Source organism: Triturus cristatus, chromosome 7 (genome assembly GCF_964204655.1).
Source record: "Triturus cristatus chromosome 7, aTriCri1.1, whole genome shotgun sequence".
NCBI classification, from domain to species: domain Eukaryota; kingdom Metazoa; phylum Chordata; class Amphibia; order Caudata; family Salamandridae; genus Triturus; species Triturus cristatus.
The window spans coordinates 939,985,536-940,000,495 of NC_140590.1; the positions used below are offsets into that span (position 1 = coordinate 939,985,536).

General features: G+C 43.2%; 1 protein-coding gene and 1 long non-coding RNA gene across 2 annotated transcripts in view; one reads left to right on the forward strand and one right to left on the reverse strand.

The window, feature by feature from the left end:
* The window catches only part of LOC146810884 (A disintegrin and metalloproteinase with thrombospondin motifs 2-like), a 1,551,661-nt gene that overhangs the window by 558,070 nt on the left and 978,631 nt on the right, over nt 1–14,960 (forward strand). The gene's annotated exons all lie outside the window — the stretch shown is intronic.
* The window catches only part of LOC146810885 (uncharacterized), a 154,137-nt gene that overhangs the window by 138,844 nt on the left and 333 nt on the right, over nt 1–14,960 (reverse strand). The window lies entirely within an intron of this gene.

Here is a 14,960-nt window from a genome sequence, read left to right on the forward strand (position 1 = left end):
CTGCGATGTTGAGAGTTGCGTTAAGCTACTCTTGCAGTAGTTATCACACGTTCTTGTGAATATACCCCTAAGTTTTAGCCCACCCTTACAAATAAACATTGCATGGCCATAGACACCACACGATCACATCTCTTCAGAAAGAAAATTTAACCAACAGGGGCCGTATTACACATTATCACTGTTTGCGCCTGGTGCACCTTTCAAAACAAACAGTGATAATGTGCCCCATTATGGTGTATGTGCTGTCCCACAGAGTATGTTTTTTCGCGTTAAGTAGAGGTTAAAGTTCTTAGGTTACTTGCATGATGGTAATTTATTTACATGCTGGGGTTGTTTCATTTTGGTCACTTTACTATGGATGCATGAAAATAGGAGTTTAAATACATATACAGAAGTGTGCATTGTATAATAACAGTTCATGTGAGTTGGGAAAGAGCAGTGGGAATTGAAATGTGTTTCATTTCATTTTATTGTAGTTACCCCTGAGGAAGGGCAGGAGCTGCCCGAAATTCATTGGGTTAAATAAGTTTATCACGCCATGAAGGAAAGGGAATCCCCATGTGGTTGGAAAAAAAGCCATTATAGGCACATGTTGAACTTGTGGTCAAAATATGGAATTATCTGTTTGTTTGGAGAAAATGAACTATGCATTAACTGAAGGCAATAAACATGGAGAAAACTATTGGAATGCATCTGTGGGTGAATAAATTACAATGCTGTGCATCCTGGGGTGGGCCCTGACGAGGTTCCTGCATATTGTTCAGTTCAAGTCACGCGCATGGATGGAGCGCCTTTGAGCATCATTAAAAGTTGATATGAGTAACTAGGTGTGCATTCTACAACATTTGAATGGTTGTCTTTATAATGCAACAACGCTTCAGAGGCAATGTATTTCCTTATATGCATGGGCCTGCGACCCAATGCAAGTGAGGGACCTCCCCCTCAGGATTGCGCGGATGCTACATGTATGCTGTTGTGATCAGGTCACACAAACCTCTGTGGCTTCCTCTGTAATACCACAGTATCCTGGACTAAGAGCATACAATGCACACACTGGTAGGTCGGAGGCAAAATATGAAGTGGCACACAGGGTACAAACAAGTCACCAACATCGAAGTAATTTGTAGTGAATACGACATCATATTGGAGTATAATCCTGTGGGTCATATGTTCCAATTTTAAATTCTACATTTTGTCCACTGGACACGCCACCATCATAGCTAGCATGAAGTGCTATACATCAAAGCAGTGGATCTCGCTAACACCTACCCAGAAGAGACATCGACAATGTTGCATGGGGCACTCTGACTTTACTTTATCCCGCAGCACTATGGTATAATGTAAATGGAGATGCATGTCACACAAACAGAAAGTACACCTCGATCCACCCACACCCATTCCAGTACAAGAAATTTCAAAATAAAGCTGACCTGCAAGTGAAGACCAATGTTATGATGATAAGCAGAGCCACAAGAATATTAGAAAAAGTTTTTATTCCTAAAATAAAGGAGCCTACGTTCAGCAGGTTCTCCTCCTGTGACTTCCAACTGCTGGGCTGTGTTGGTTGGAACTCACAGAGATCATGGCTAGACCATGGAATGTGTTACAACAAAAAAATACACAATATAACGGGTAAGTGAACATATGTGCAGAAACAAAGATAAAATATAACACCCTACTCATAAATATAGTACTCTACATCATCTTTCCCCTTTACAAAAGTGAAACGAAATGTTATAATAAATTGCAAGCTGAGAAACCCATTACATAATAATGTTACAAGTTAATGTCAATACAAATCCTTAAACTTTCAGGCATAGAAACATTGCAAGAAAGTCTATTGTTTTGTTCAGATGAATCAAAGTTTGTTCGAACAGCAGAAATCTGTTCCAGTTTCATACCACAAGTACCAGAGACACCCAACAATGAGTCCGACGAAGTAGAAGAAGTTGTGCTGCCCTGCACATCTGAATTCTCATATGAGCTTTCATTGTTTCTAGATCCATTACTTTAAGAATCGAAAAAAAATGAATTTCTAGTATTGTTATCACTTACTTGAACTTTCTTCATCGCTCGGGACACCGGAAGGCACACACCGGGAGGCCCTAACTCACGCCATTACCATCAATTAACGATACGGCCACACTATATAACCCCCGGCACCTCCCTTTCATTCCAACATTCGGGAGGACCGGGAGTAGCCGCCTAGGACACAAGAGGGAAACCTTTCCTGTGACAGTAAGAGGATGCATGGGCTGAGAGATACGCGAGTATTCATTTACTTGTTCTGGTGTGTGTGTGGGTGTGTTGACCTGATGTTTGGAGATCCTTCTCCAAATACATTTGTTTATGCTACCTGTGGTTTTTATGCTTTTCTTTACAAAGCGGATACCAGGATTTTCCCCTCCCCTCCCCCCATGGGGCAAGTAGTTCTTGCAATTAGGGTAAGACAAGTAGGAGCCCTCCGCTACTACAAAAACTTTTTTCACTTATGTGTACACATATAGAGTGTCACAAAGTCACGTGAAACGATCACTCACCCACAGAAACCAATGCATGCATTGTTCTCTTGTTCATGTTCTTCTGACCCTTGCTTAAATGTTACAAGTATTCTTGATTTTTTCCATATTCTCTCTAGGCTTGACCTTTGGAAGCCATTTAGGAAGTGGAGAGTGGCCTTTGCCATACCCGCGCAGTGGTAGTTTCTTGCCACCAGTTGGTAAGAACGGAGCCCCCTGTACACTTAGGTCCTGATGAATGCCTTGGACCCATCTGGGCCGACACGGCAGAAACATGTTGACCACCCACGAGACGACTAGGGGACACTAACTACCCCATTCACCGTCCAATGCTTTTAATATCATATAGTTATTAGTCACATTAAAACAGAACTTCTGATAACTATAATGATTTTTAATTTCACTAACAATATCACAGGCCCCCACTTAGTAATTTAGAAGTGCATCCCTGTCGTCAGGTGTATGCCCGCCCTCTATCAAACGAAGGTTTTAGAGGGCGAGGACTGGCCGATGATGAAGCATGACACCAGGTGGTGTGTGAAACCATTCCGTCACTTTTTGTGAGATGCCTATACTCACAATGCTCTTGTAACCACATTCGGGTCATCACACTAGGAGCAGCTCTTTGTGGTGAATATTCAATAGTGGAGGCTGATAGCTCCTAGAACCCCATGCCTCTTGTTCCCTTCTCCACACACTGTGGAGTCCCCTTGTCATTAGAATCACTTCCTGTGAACCAGAAAGAGACCTGAGGTAATTCGTCATCCAATCCTCCTTTGCAACTAATGATTTCGTTCGGCTGTTCTGTAGTAAGTTTAACTTGACATCTTTTGCTCCACCAGCCTCTCTTATAAAGCAGATGGAGCCTTTTGCAACCTTGACTATCTGAACTGGTGCTGTGTAGATTAACTCTCCTTTTTTAATTTTAATGGGCCTTTTAATTAGGACCAAGCAACCAATTTGAAATTTTCTGTCCTTTACCGAGTGTTTGTTGTTAAAATATGTTTGGAGCAGCCTGGTGAGAAGATACTGTATTGGTCACTTCTTTATCATCTTTACAAAAAAAAAACCTTTTTTTTTAAATTAAACTTTTGACCCAATCTGGAAAGGCTTTGGGATCCCTTTTCCTAAAAAGTAGGTCGAAAATGTGAAATGACTGTTGTATTGTGTGAAATAGTTAAGTACATGCATAATTGTTTCTCAAAATCTCTTCTACTGGTGCTCCAATGGCTATAGTTGATTGAATACCTTCTTTTAGAAACGTATTTATTTTTGCAACTCAGCCAATGGAGGTCGGAGAATACAACGCTACCTTCAAATGTTTGATATGAAAAGAATCTATGAAATCTCTCAACTGTGATGACATAAATGTGTCTGATTATTGGTTACAAGCTCCTTAGGTGGGCCTTCAATATCAAAAGCCTTACAGAGAAATTTAATAACTGCTACTGTAGATGGTGCATCTGTAAACTCAAAGTAAACCCACTATGAAAAGTAGTCTTTTAAAACTAGTAAGTATTTCTTGTCACATGCAAAATCCAACGCAACTTTGCACCAAACATCTTCTGGAAGTGGAGCTGTATGGATTGGAGTTTGAGAAGTCTTCCAGTGCTCATTAGACAACAGGCATGTGTCACATTTGTCAATCCAGGCAAAAACCTGAGCATCCTTGGAGGGCCACTAAAAGTATTGCTTCAGGTTTTTGCATTTTCTACCTATACCTAGGTGTCCTTCATATGTAGCCTTGATCAATGACTCATGAAGTGAGACAGATGGAGCACAAATCATTGTAAAACAAAACCCCTTCATAATGGATAGCTCACTAACTACATGCGGAAACGGTTTGAGAGAAGCCACCAAGGATCTTTCTTTGGGCCAACCATTCCTGACAAACTCCATGGCAGACAATAAAACATCATCTTTCTCCACAGCAGTTCTAATACATTTTCAACCACAGCCACCACATGTTCTACCACATCCTCCAGATCTTCATCTTGAGATGGCATGTCCAGAGGCATTCTCGAAAGGCAATCAGCCCTCACGTTCTTTCCTCCAGATATATAATTGATTGTAAAATTACACTTTTGCAGATGGAATAATACCTGACCAGCCTAGCTGACGCCTTACCAGAGCCATTCCCATCTAACAAATTAATTAGTGGTTTTTGGTCCATGAATATGTCAAAACGTGACCACCAAAGAAACATCTTGAACTTCTCTACCGCCCACGAAAAAGCTAATGCCACCCGTTCAATAGTACTATAATATTGTCTTAGGCAATGAGAGGAAAAAGCAATAGTTTTTTCTTTGTTGTTGACCCATTGTGAAAGAACAGCACCTTAACCTATTTGACTGGCATTCACAGTGAGAAGTCACTTGCAACCTCGTGTGAAAGGTGATAATGCGGGTGCCATTCGTATGAATTGTTTACCCTTTTCAAATGCTTTACTGACAGATTCATTCCACTCAAATTTCCCACTTTTTCAAAACAAATTATGTAAAGGTTTCACTATAAAAGCATAACCTTGAATTAATCTGGAGTAGTATTCACTCATCCCTAAAAAAGATCTCAAAGTATCTTTACCCTTTGGTGGTGCTACATCTTTTACTTCCAGAATAAGTGAAAAATTAAGTTTGATGCGGTTAGGTGTGTAAATATTCCTATTCTTCTATTGAGCTGACACTGCTCACGTTTTTTTTTTTTGTTTTTTTTTTTTATTTTGATGCCAGTACAAAAAAAAGAAGAAGAAATTACATAAGTATTTACCAGATGGCACCCCTCCCCCACCCCACAAAAGAAGCAGAAAACTTGCGTATAATTGCGAGAAAAGAAAAACACAGAAAACAGTAGACGAGAAAAGAAAAAAAAGAAAAAACACAGACATTATCATGACTGTACAAGCCAAAGACTCATTTTTTCCCAAAGCTCTATTCCCTTCTTACGTCCCCTTCTTCCTTTCTTTGCATATATGGCGATTTCTAAGTAGTATATGGCAATGAAGCGGGCTAGCCATTGTGAGAACGATGGGGGCTCCGGATCTAGCCAGGAGGAAGCCACACAGAGCCTCCATACAGCCATAGCAATAAAAATTAAGCCATCCCTTTTCAGGATGGAGGACTCGGTCTGTGTTCCTAGCAAGATAATAGTAGGATTAAGAGTTAAGGGCTGAGCAGTAACTTCCCTTAAGAATTCCTGTATTCTGTTTAAAGTAATGTGAAGTTTTAAACATGTGGCGAAGATATGAATAGAATTGGCCCCATATTCCGCACATCTTGGACAAAGGGTACCTTGACCGGAGCCCCACTTAGCAATCTTGCTAGGGGTGAGATATAGAAAGAAAATGGTTTTAAAATGTTGCGACTGCAATTTAGCTGATATTAGAATATTTTGTGAGAGAGATAGTGAGTTAAAAAAAGTAGTGTTAGAAGTATCAATTTTGCTGGACCATTTATCGGCTATATTCTGTAGGTCGTCTGGGGACTGTTTATTTATTGTGTTATATAGTAGGCCAATTCGTGGCGGGACTGGCTTGCGCATGATGTTCAGAATATCAATTTCCCTGAAGCCAGAAGACCCGCCTGCCTTCCTAGACAAAAAAATCAGATACACAGTAATATTTAAAAGCATCTTCATCTTTAAGTTTGAACCTGATCAATAGTTCCGAAAAAGGGACCATCCCTTCACAGGTAACAAGGTCTCCTAATTTCAGTATACCCGCCTTATGCCACTCTGAGAAGTAGCCCCTGCCGAATATGGCAGGTAGGTTAGGTTTGTTTAATGTAGGAGTGTAAAAGTTAAATCTACCGAGCCCAAACATTTTACGGATACTACGAAAGGTTTTAAAAGAATTTAGTAGTGGCTTAAACCTCACCCTTTTGTAGTATCCGTAAGTGGTCTCCCGAAGTAGACAACCCCAAGTCTGTTCTCCCAACAATAGCTGAAAGGGCGTGGGGAGGCCCGTAATCTGAGAAGGTGGAGTCTCCTTTAGCAGTTCTGTACTGTATTGTAGAACCGAGGCCCAGTAATAGAGTGTGATATTAGGAAAGGACCAACCCCCACGCTCCTTTGGTAGACAGAGCTGCCTTAGTGCCCTCCTGGGTTGGGAGTAGGCCCAGATAAACTGTGTGAAAATTTGTTGGAATTTTAACAAATTAGATTTGCTAAACTCCAGAGGTATTGTACGGAAAAAATATAAGAGTTTGGGAAAATGTCATTTTTATGACATTGCATCTGCCTACAAGGGTTAAATGCAAATTATTAATTTGTTTCAGGGCCTTTTTTGTATGTAATGCCAAAGGGGCTAAGTTGTCAGAGACAATTTCGTCTAAGTTTGATGAAATAGAAACTCCTTCTGAGCTAGTTCGATGTTTTGTCCGGTCTGAATGTGGTTGGTTAGCTGAGTTTCGGCCACACTAAGCTTTCCTTGTAGATTGTTTAGCACCGCTTTCTCTTTTTTGTTTTTGCGTATTGAGAAACCCAGGGTTTCCCCCCTGACCCCAGCTTTTAGTGTTTCCCAAACTATCATAAGAGGGGCTGAGCCAACATTAAATTCTAGGAATTCCTCTATCCACCTTTGCATATGTGTTTTGTACAGCTGATCCTGAAGTAGAGCTTTTTCAAAGGTCCAAGTAGAAACCGCTTTGGCTTTCCCTAGACCTGTGATATTGATGATAAGGGGATTATGATCGGACATAAAGCGTGGGGCTAATTCAATGGTGCAGTTATTAATAATCGAGGATGAGAGAAAAAAATAATCTAGTATAACAAGAATGTGGTGCGGGGCGGAATAATAAGTGTATCCTGGCAAGGAGGGGTTTAAGCTTGCCCAGCAATCTCTAAGACCATGTACCTGGGCTAGGTCGATCAGTGCCTGATACACCGGAGGTTTCCTGCCCCTATATTTCCAGTGGCTAACACTGTCCCAATTGGAGGGTAGATGTAGGTTCAGGTCGCCACAAAGAACAATAGGGGTGGGCCAGTGCGCCAGCTCCCCGGAGACCAAATTTATAACTCGTGGGTCATCTAAGTTGCTCCCATAAATTGAGCACAGGGTAAAGGGTGGGTTATTTGCGACATGGCACTCAGTGATCACCCATCTGCCTAAGGGGTCAGCCTTGGCCCTAGGTGAGAGCATAGAGAGGTTTTTTTCAGCCAAGATACCCACTCCCTTATTTTTTGAACCCTGCGTAGTGGCCCCTAGAACTTGAAAGCCCATTGAGTCTAGTAAGTGTCTCTGGGAGCCCTCGATGTGGGTTTCCTGGATGCAGTTAATGTCCCCCCCCAGAGAGCGAAGTCTCAGCACAACGTTCTGTCTTTTGGATCGATCGTTTAACCCACAAATATTGACGGAGACAATTCTCAGAGGATTTAGCATGTCCATTTCTTCAAGAAGAAAAACAAGAAAAAAACAAAGAAAAAAATGCCAGCAAGTGATAAAGACCCTTTAGTTTCCTGATGTTCCTGATGTCCTAGCTTATGCCATGGCAAGTACATCTTAGGTGTGCGTATGTAAATACAAAAGAAATTACAAAAACCTATGATGAATTTATCTGTGTGAAACTTCTCCCTTGCTGTGCCTTTCCCATCCCACCCCCCACCCCCCCACCTTCTTTGGGCGATCAGGCAATGCCTGAATGATGGAAATCCGCTTGAGCTCTGGCTGCTGGTCACGCCGGACTGATATGATCTATGACTCTAGTCTAATAAGATCAGCCACAAGCCCTGTTATCTTAGCTATCTTCTATAGTGACATAATGAAGTGAAGTGATAAAAGATAGAAAAAAGATCCCATATAGTGAAGAATATGGTGAAATAGCGGATTAGGGTAGTGGAGAAAAAAAAAGGGAAAAAGAAAAAGAATAATACCAGAAACGAAAAAAGGAAAAACAGAGGATAAAGATAAAGAAGTTATTTTTTAGATCTAACTTCGTACTTGACCCCTATTGAGCAAGTGTCATTTGTTTTTGCCTTTCAGTTCCTCCAGATACTCCCCTGCCTTGATCTCCGAGAGAAAAACCTTAGTGTATCCATTTGATGTTACTTTGAGCCGCGAGGGGACCATGAGAAACACTTCTGCCCCCAGCTGTTGAAAAGGGGGGATTAATTGCCTCATACGCCATCGTCGTTCAACAGTCTGGTGGCAAAAGTCTGGTTTGGCAAAAAACGTTACACCATTTGCTCCCTTCTTGGAATTAAAGCGGGCCTGGTTATAAATCATCTGCCTAAGACGAAAGTTCCCAAAGTAAACGAGGAACACTCTGGGCTGTCCCCCTGGTGTGTTAGCACCGCTATGTTGTCGCTTTTGGTAGAAGGGGAATCGGTGTGCCCTTTGTACTTCGTAGTCCCAATCCCAGCCTCTATGATCTGGAAAGGAGTCTTTTAATAGTTGGACTATAAAGCGCCGGGGGTCGTCACCCTCCTTCCCCTTCGGAATTCCAAGAAGGCGGAGATTGTTCCGACGCTGACGATTTTTCTGGTCCTCCACCTTTGTCATCAGGTCTATCAAGCAGGCGGTATTAGAAGCTCCCTGTTCTTTGGTGATTACCACATCAGTTTCCAGATGATCAATTCGTGTTTCTGCCATGGAAACCCGCTCGCTAATGTCTACACAGGTTTTGCTCAGACGCCTCATCCCTCCCTGCAGTTTTTTGGCAGCATTCTTGGCGATTCGATTGTCCGCCCGAACTTCTTCATGGAACTCCTTAATGGAAGCAAGGATGGAAGCTAAAGAGGGTTCGGCCGTTTCATCATGTAGGCTCTTGGAGCTGCCCCACTGATTAGGATTTAGGTCATCTTCATCTAGGGGATATGATACTTGAGAGTCAGAGTAGTCCCATTTTAGATGACTACGACGCCTGTTTTTGCTGGCGGGTTGTTTCTGGCGCTGCACTGTGCCTGTGGTTTGGAGTGGGGTCTCACTGTCCTCTTCGCTGGCTTCTTCAGAGACGTCTTCATTAGAGGAGTTTGGAGTACTGTCTGATACAGAGTAGAAATCTTCCACCCCTGCTTCAGGAGTCCAAGGTGTCTGGGAGCCAGGGGGTACCGACAAGTTTTGGATTACCTTGTAGACCCCTGCTCCGAGGTCAGGGTCAGAAATAGGCCGGGAAACCTCCGGGTTGTCTTTGTTAAGTGTGTTTCTGGGTTCCTCTGACTTTTGAAAGGGCTGCGACAAAGAGAGTCTATTGTCTATGAGAGGTAGTGACGGCGCTTGAGCAGGAAAGAGCCCATCCTGAATCCCTGGGGGCTCCTTAGTTGCTGTCAAGTCGTTTTCAATCAAAGTAATTAGGGCAGCGGGGTCGGCTTTATTCCCTGTTTGGGGTGTCCCAGGCTCTGCGTTATCTGCCGGCAGGGTGGCAAGGGAGGATAGAGGTTTCGTGTTGGGGTTTAAAATGTTTTTTTTAAGTCCCAAAAAAATCTTAGCAGGGGGGGGAGGGGGGTCTCAGCATTTTTGACTCGAGAGATAACGCCCCCCCCTATTTTGCCCCCCTGTTTTCCCTGCAGTTTCTTATCCCCACTGACCTTGTTTTTTGGTTTTGTAGCTCCCTCGGTAGCAGTGACGGCGGCATCTTTTGAAGCCTTTACATCTTTAGGGTCCGGTGTAAAAGCAGAAGTCTTTTGTTTGGAGCCTCTCCGACCCCCACGTGTATTCATGCTGGGTTTCAGTGGATCTGCCTCGCAGGAGTCTCTTTGAAGAGCGGTCAGGGGGTCTTGGGTGTCAGCTCCGGCAGCAACAGCAGAGGTCGTAAAGGCAGAAGAGCTCCCGGTCAAATCTCCAGCTGTAAATAGCACGACAAGTGCTTTCCTAGCCTGCCTCTTACACCGGGTAAGGAAAAGCCGGCTGCACGACGGCCAAGATGACGTCCCCAGCAAGAGTCTCTTTTCCAAGAGTAGCGGGTTTGATAGAAGCGTTGCGGAACCGAAAACACCGAGAAAGCCAAAAGCACAGCGTTCTGGCATCACGAGCGATTGCGCAGGGCAGCTAGCCGAGCGTTACGCGTCCGGCGTGAGCAGCCGAGCAGTCCGAGCTCAGCTCTGTTCCATCTCGCCCAACGGAGTCGTGGCCCTCCTTGGTCTTCCAAAACACTGCTCACGTTTTAAGGTGAAAACAACAATCTTGAAAATACTCACAGTTTTCTCTAAAGTCATTTAGTCATGTACAGTTTCTGCAAAAATCAACACATCATATTGGTATGCTTGAACACCTTTAATTCCTGCTAAAATTGTGTCAGTCAGTTTTTGGAAAACGCTCACAGTGGACGCCAAATCAAATGGCAGTCACAAGAATTTGTACACTCGAAAAAGTGTCACAAAAATGCGACTCCAAAGCAATTGCAAAGTTACATGTAGAAGCTAAGGACCTCATTACGAGTTTGCCGGATGGGATACTCCGTCACAAATCTCATACGTCATATTACAAGTTCCATACAATATAATGCAAATCTAATATGGCGGACACGATATCTGTCATGTTTGTGATGGAGCAACTCTGTCCCTCTAACTCGTAATCAGGTCCTAAGTATCTTAAAGCAGGAATGTATTACTAAACAGTTTGTTCCTGGTTTAGTTTTCATTTGAAAAAGTTACATTTTCCTAATAAAACATTCAGCTGTTCTGTGCATTTCTTTGAAAGTCTGGTTATGGATTGAGTATACTCATTTCAATGTTCAAAATCATCTATTCAATCAAATTCCGGCAAATTATCAAAGGTGTGTTGACCCTCCCATCTTAAGTGGCTAAAAAGAAGAGCAGCTTTCTCCTTTGACTCAAACTTTTCGGCATCTATTGCCACCAAATAATTCTGAAACGAACAAAACCGTATTTTTCACACTATAGGTGGTTTCCCTGGTTGTGATAAAAAGGGAGCAATTTCTAATACTTGCTGTGAAGAATTCATGTAGCTGCATGTGGGGTAGCAGAGTTCTAACGTGACAGAATAAAAGCCCAATACTGTTCTGCAAATTACTTCCAAAAGAATATCACAATTGTATTGTTACATACCAGTTCCACAGTGCCAGTAAATGTGGTTCTGAAAGCAGTGTCGGTGTCCTTTAAACTGCTAGTTCTATTTAGTATAACTTACTCCATGTGAAGAAACACAATCTTTATTCTGGGTTCGCCTCGGCTTTAATGGTAATCCTCCCAAACCAAGATGGCTGCCATGCTGTGCGTAATTACGCTCCTTCGCCATGTGATGTGTCACGTGATGTTTGCAAACCAATCAATGCCCGAGACCACACATGAGCATGCATGAAGCTCAGAAATTTGTTATCATTCAAATAGCTCACATGACATTTCTGCTGGGTTGCGCAGCATAGGAGGTATCCATTGGCTTGCGCTGACTGCATGCGACTTGTCTTGCGTCAAGTGGTATTCTCTGCAAGTCGGGGGGGCTACAAAACAAACAGCCACCCACTCCAACTGTGAAGTTCACAGACACCTCCACGGATCCTTGCCAGCATACCTCTCCGTCAAGCCCCCGCCAGGGAGCTCAAGTAATAAAGCACGAGCGAAGACAGACAAAAACAGGTAAAATGACAATGGGCTCTTGGTGGTTGTTAATACTCCTTTTCGCCAAGATTTATGATGATAAACAGAGGCACAAGAAGATAGAAAATATCTTTGTTCCTAAAATAAAGGAGCTCACGTACAGCAGGCCCTCCTCCTGTGACTTCCAACTCCAACTGGTTTTTGGCTGTGTTGGTTGAAACTCACAGAGAGTAGGGCTAGAACATGGAATGTGTCACAAAAGAAAATACACCATATAACAGATAAGTGTGCATATATTCAGAATCCAAGATAGGACTATATATAACACTTTGTATCATAAATATAATATTTTACAGCCCTACACTGGAAAGATCATCTATTGCAGATCATCTGCAGTGCTAGCTTATAAGTCCCTAGTAAAGTGGTCCTACATGTACCCATGCCCTCCAAATGAAATGCTACAAGTGGACCTGCAGCACGTATTGTGCCATCCACTTGAGGAGCACTTTAAACATGTCTCTTACCAATGCACCCTGTGTGTGCAGTTTTTAAACTGCCATTTTGACCTGGCATCATTGTGCTAGGCCCAAACCTTCCCTTTGAATACATATATGTCACCCCTAGGGTAGACAATGGACAGGCCAAAGGGCGGAGTTCAGTGTATTTATAAAGTAGTACATATACTATTAAGTGTTATATGTCTTGGTGTTGAAAATCTCTTAAACTGGGTTTTCACTAATGCAGGGCCTATCTTTCCCATAGGATAACACTGAAGTTAACTTATTACGTTTAAGCTGCTGTCATTTACAAAAGGGAGCAGGGAACCAGTTCATGTTTGGTGTCTTTTGAGTTGTACTGATAAATGTTAACTTATGGTGAAGACGAAATTGAGTTGCAATTTTGAAAATGCCACTTTTAGAAAGTTGGTATTTTCCTGCCTTAACAATTTAGTGCCTGTAGACTCTCTCTGGGTCACATGGCTGGCTGTAGCTGACAGTTGGACTTTGTGTATTCTTCCTAGACAGCCACACGCAATAGAGAGCTCAGGTATGCCTGGTTGGGCCATCACTGGCAGGATGGGAAGTCAGAGTTGGTCTTCTTGCACTTGAATAGGATATGTCCTGCCTCCATTGAAAGGGCTGCATTCCCTCTGTAGTTTGTCTGGAGCCAGGACAGGGAAGGCAGGATACCTGGGGACTTTAAAGGGAATTTCTAAAAGCTTCTCCCACCTTTCAGAGAAAGGGTGCCAGGTATAAATATTGGACCTCAGACACCAACTCTTCTGTATACTTCTGGGCCTGTGAATACTCTACCAGGAAGAAGTACTACTGTGCTGATCAAAGGACTACCACTCAGCTGGACTGCTGGAATTATGCTCTGAAGAACTACTGCCCTGCTGTGTTGACCTGCTGCCTGCTGCCTCTTCCCTGGGTGAGAAGGACTGGACCCATATCTGTTGAACACAGGACCCCAAAGTGACTCCAATTGCTAGTTGGCTGGTCTCCTGACTTAAGCTTCAGGGATTGAATTCTCTAACAAACTTAAACCCAACACCTGGACTCTGCCGTCTGTGACTCTACCTTGCCACTTGGTGCCACCCCAGCCCTGGACCCTTGGAAGTGGGCCTAAGGTGCTCTGCCAGCCTCTATGGATCCAGTGGAACTGACACGTCTCTTTTTCTGTGCCGTACAACCATGAGCAGAACCGGCACATAACTGTGACCACATGGATCAGAACCGATGCAAAGGCCTGCTTTGCATTGCAAGTATTCCCTTATTGGAACCGCCACTATGCGGCGCAGCCCCTCACATTCTGAAACGGCAGCCTCGATGATGACACCGGACTTCACATTGCAACCCCGCAGCCCCTTGGAATCGACTCATCACCTGACTGCGTGACGCATCCTTGACGCCAGACTTTGCATCGCAAGCCCTCGTTGACGGAACCCTCGACGATGACTCAGGGCCTCGCACCGCAGCCTTGCCACATTTTGGAACTGATACACCACTTCGGCTATGCGACACATCTTCGACGCAGATCTTTGCAACGCTCTACACACCAGGATTTAAGGTTCAGCAGGCCTACTGGGTCATGTAGGCGGCTGGTGTTCATCGCAGTTTCCTGAACTTGTGACTTTGTCCCAGTCCAGCATGCTACTAGATCTCCACAGTTGGCACTTTGTGCTTTTTGGCTCTATTTTTACTCAAATCTTAAAAATTGAATATCCCTGGTTCTACTGATTGGATATTTGTCGTTTTTGTATTGTTTCATTTATTAAAAACAACTATTTTTTTCAAAGTCACTAAATTAAACTGAGTTCACCCTCTGATACCTGGGCACAGAGCAGACAGGTTTAGAGGACAGTGTAAAGTATTCATGCAGTACCAAACTAGTAATAAAGTCAAAACACCAAGAAATAAATATCACAAACAGAATTAGAAAAATAGAGTAGAATCTAATAAACAAAATGACACTAAAATGACAACAACAAAAAATGGAATTGTTACTTTTCCTTAAGGTTCCCCTAGTACCCACCCCAAATAATAATCCCCTTTCTGACATCAGTACCCGAAATGAGTGTCGCGAGCCCTACCTGCAACCACTGGCTCAAATTAAGTACTGCCCAACTAAATAGTTAAAACGTTCGCCACCTTGTAAGGTTAAAAGGCTGAGAAGTCCTACCAGAAGTTGAACCAGTGACCATGAGTGGATGGCATTAGTCAACGAGCCCCCAAACGTGGCTTTGAAACAGACCTATACTGAACATGGTCATGTCTTGTGGGTAGCACCGCTGCTCCACTCCGAGAATGCCACACCGCAACCTGGTTCCAAAACACGCATGGATTTTCTAAAACAAGACTTATCCCCGCATTAGTCTGTATTTGAAACTGCATATGGTAATAGCGTCACTGTCTGATTTGTACATTGGCTCAAAGTTTCCCATCTAAACCGACT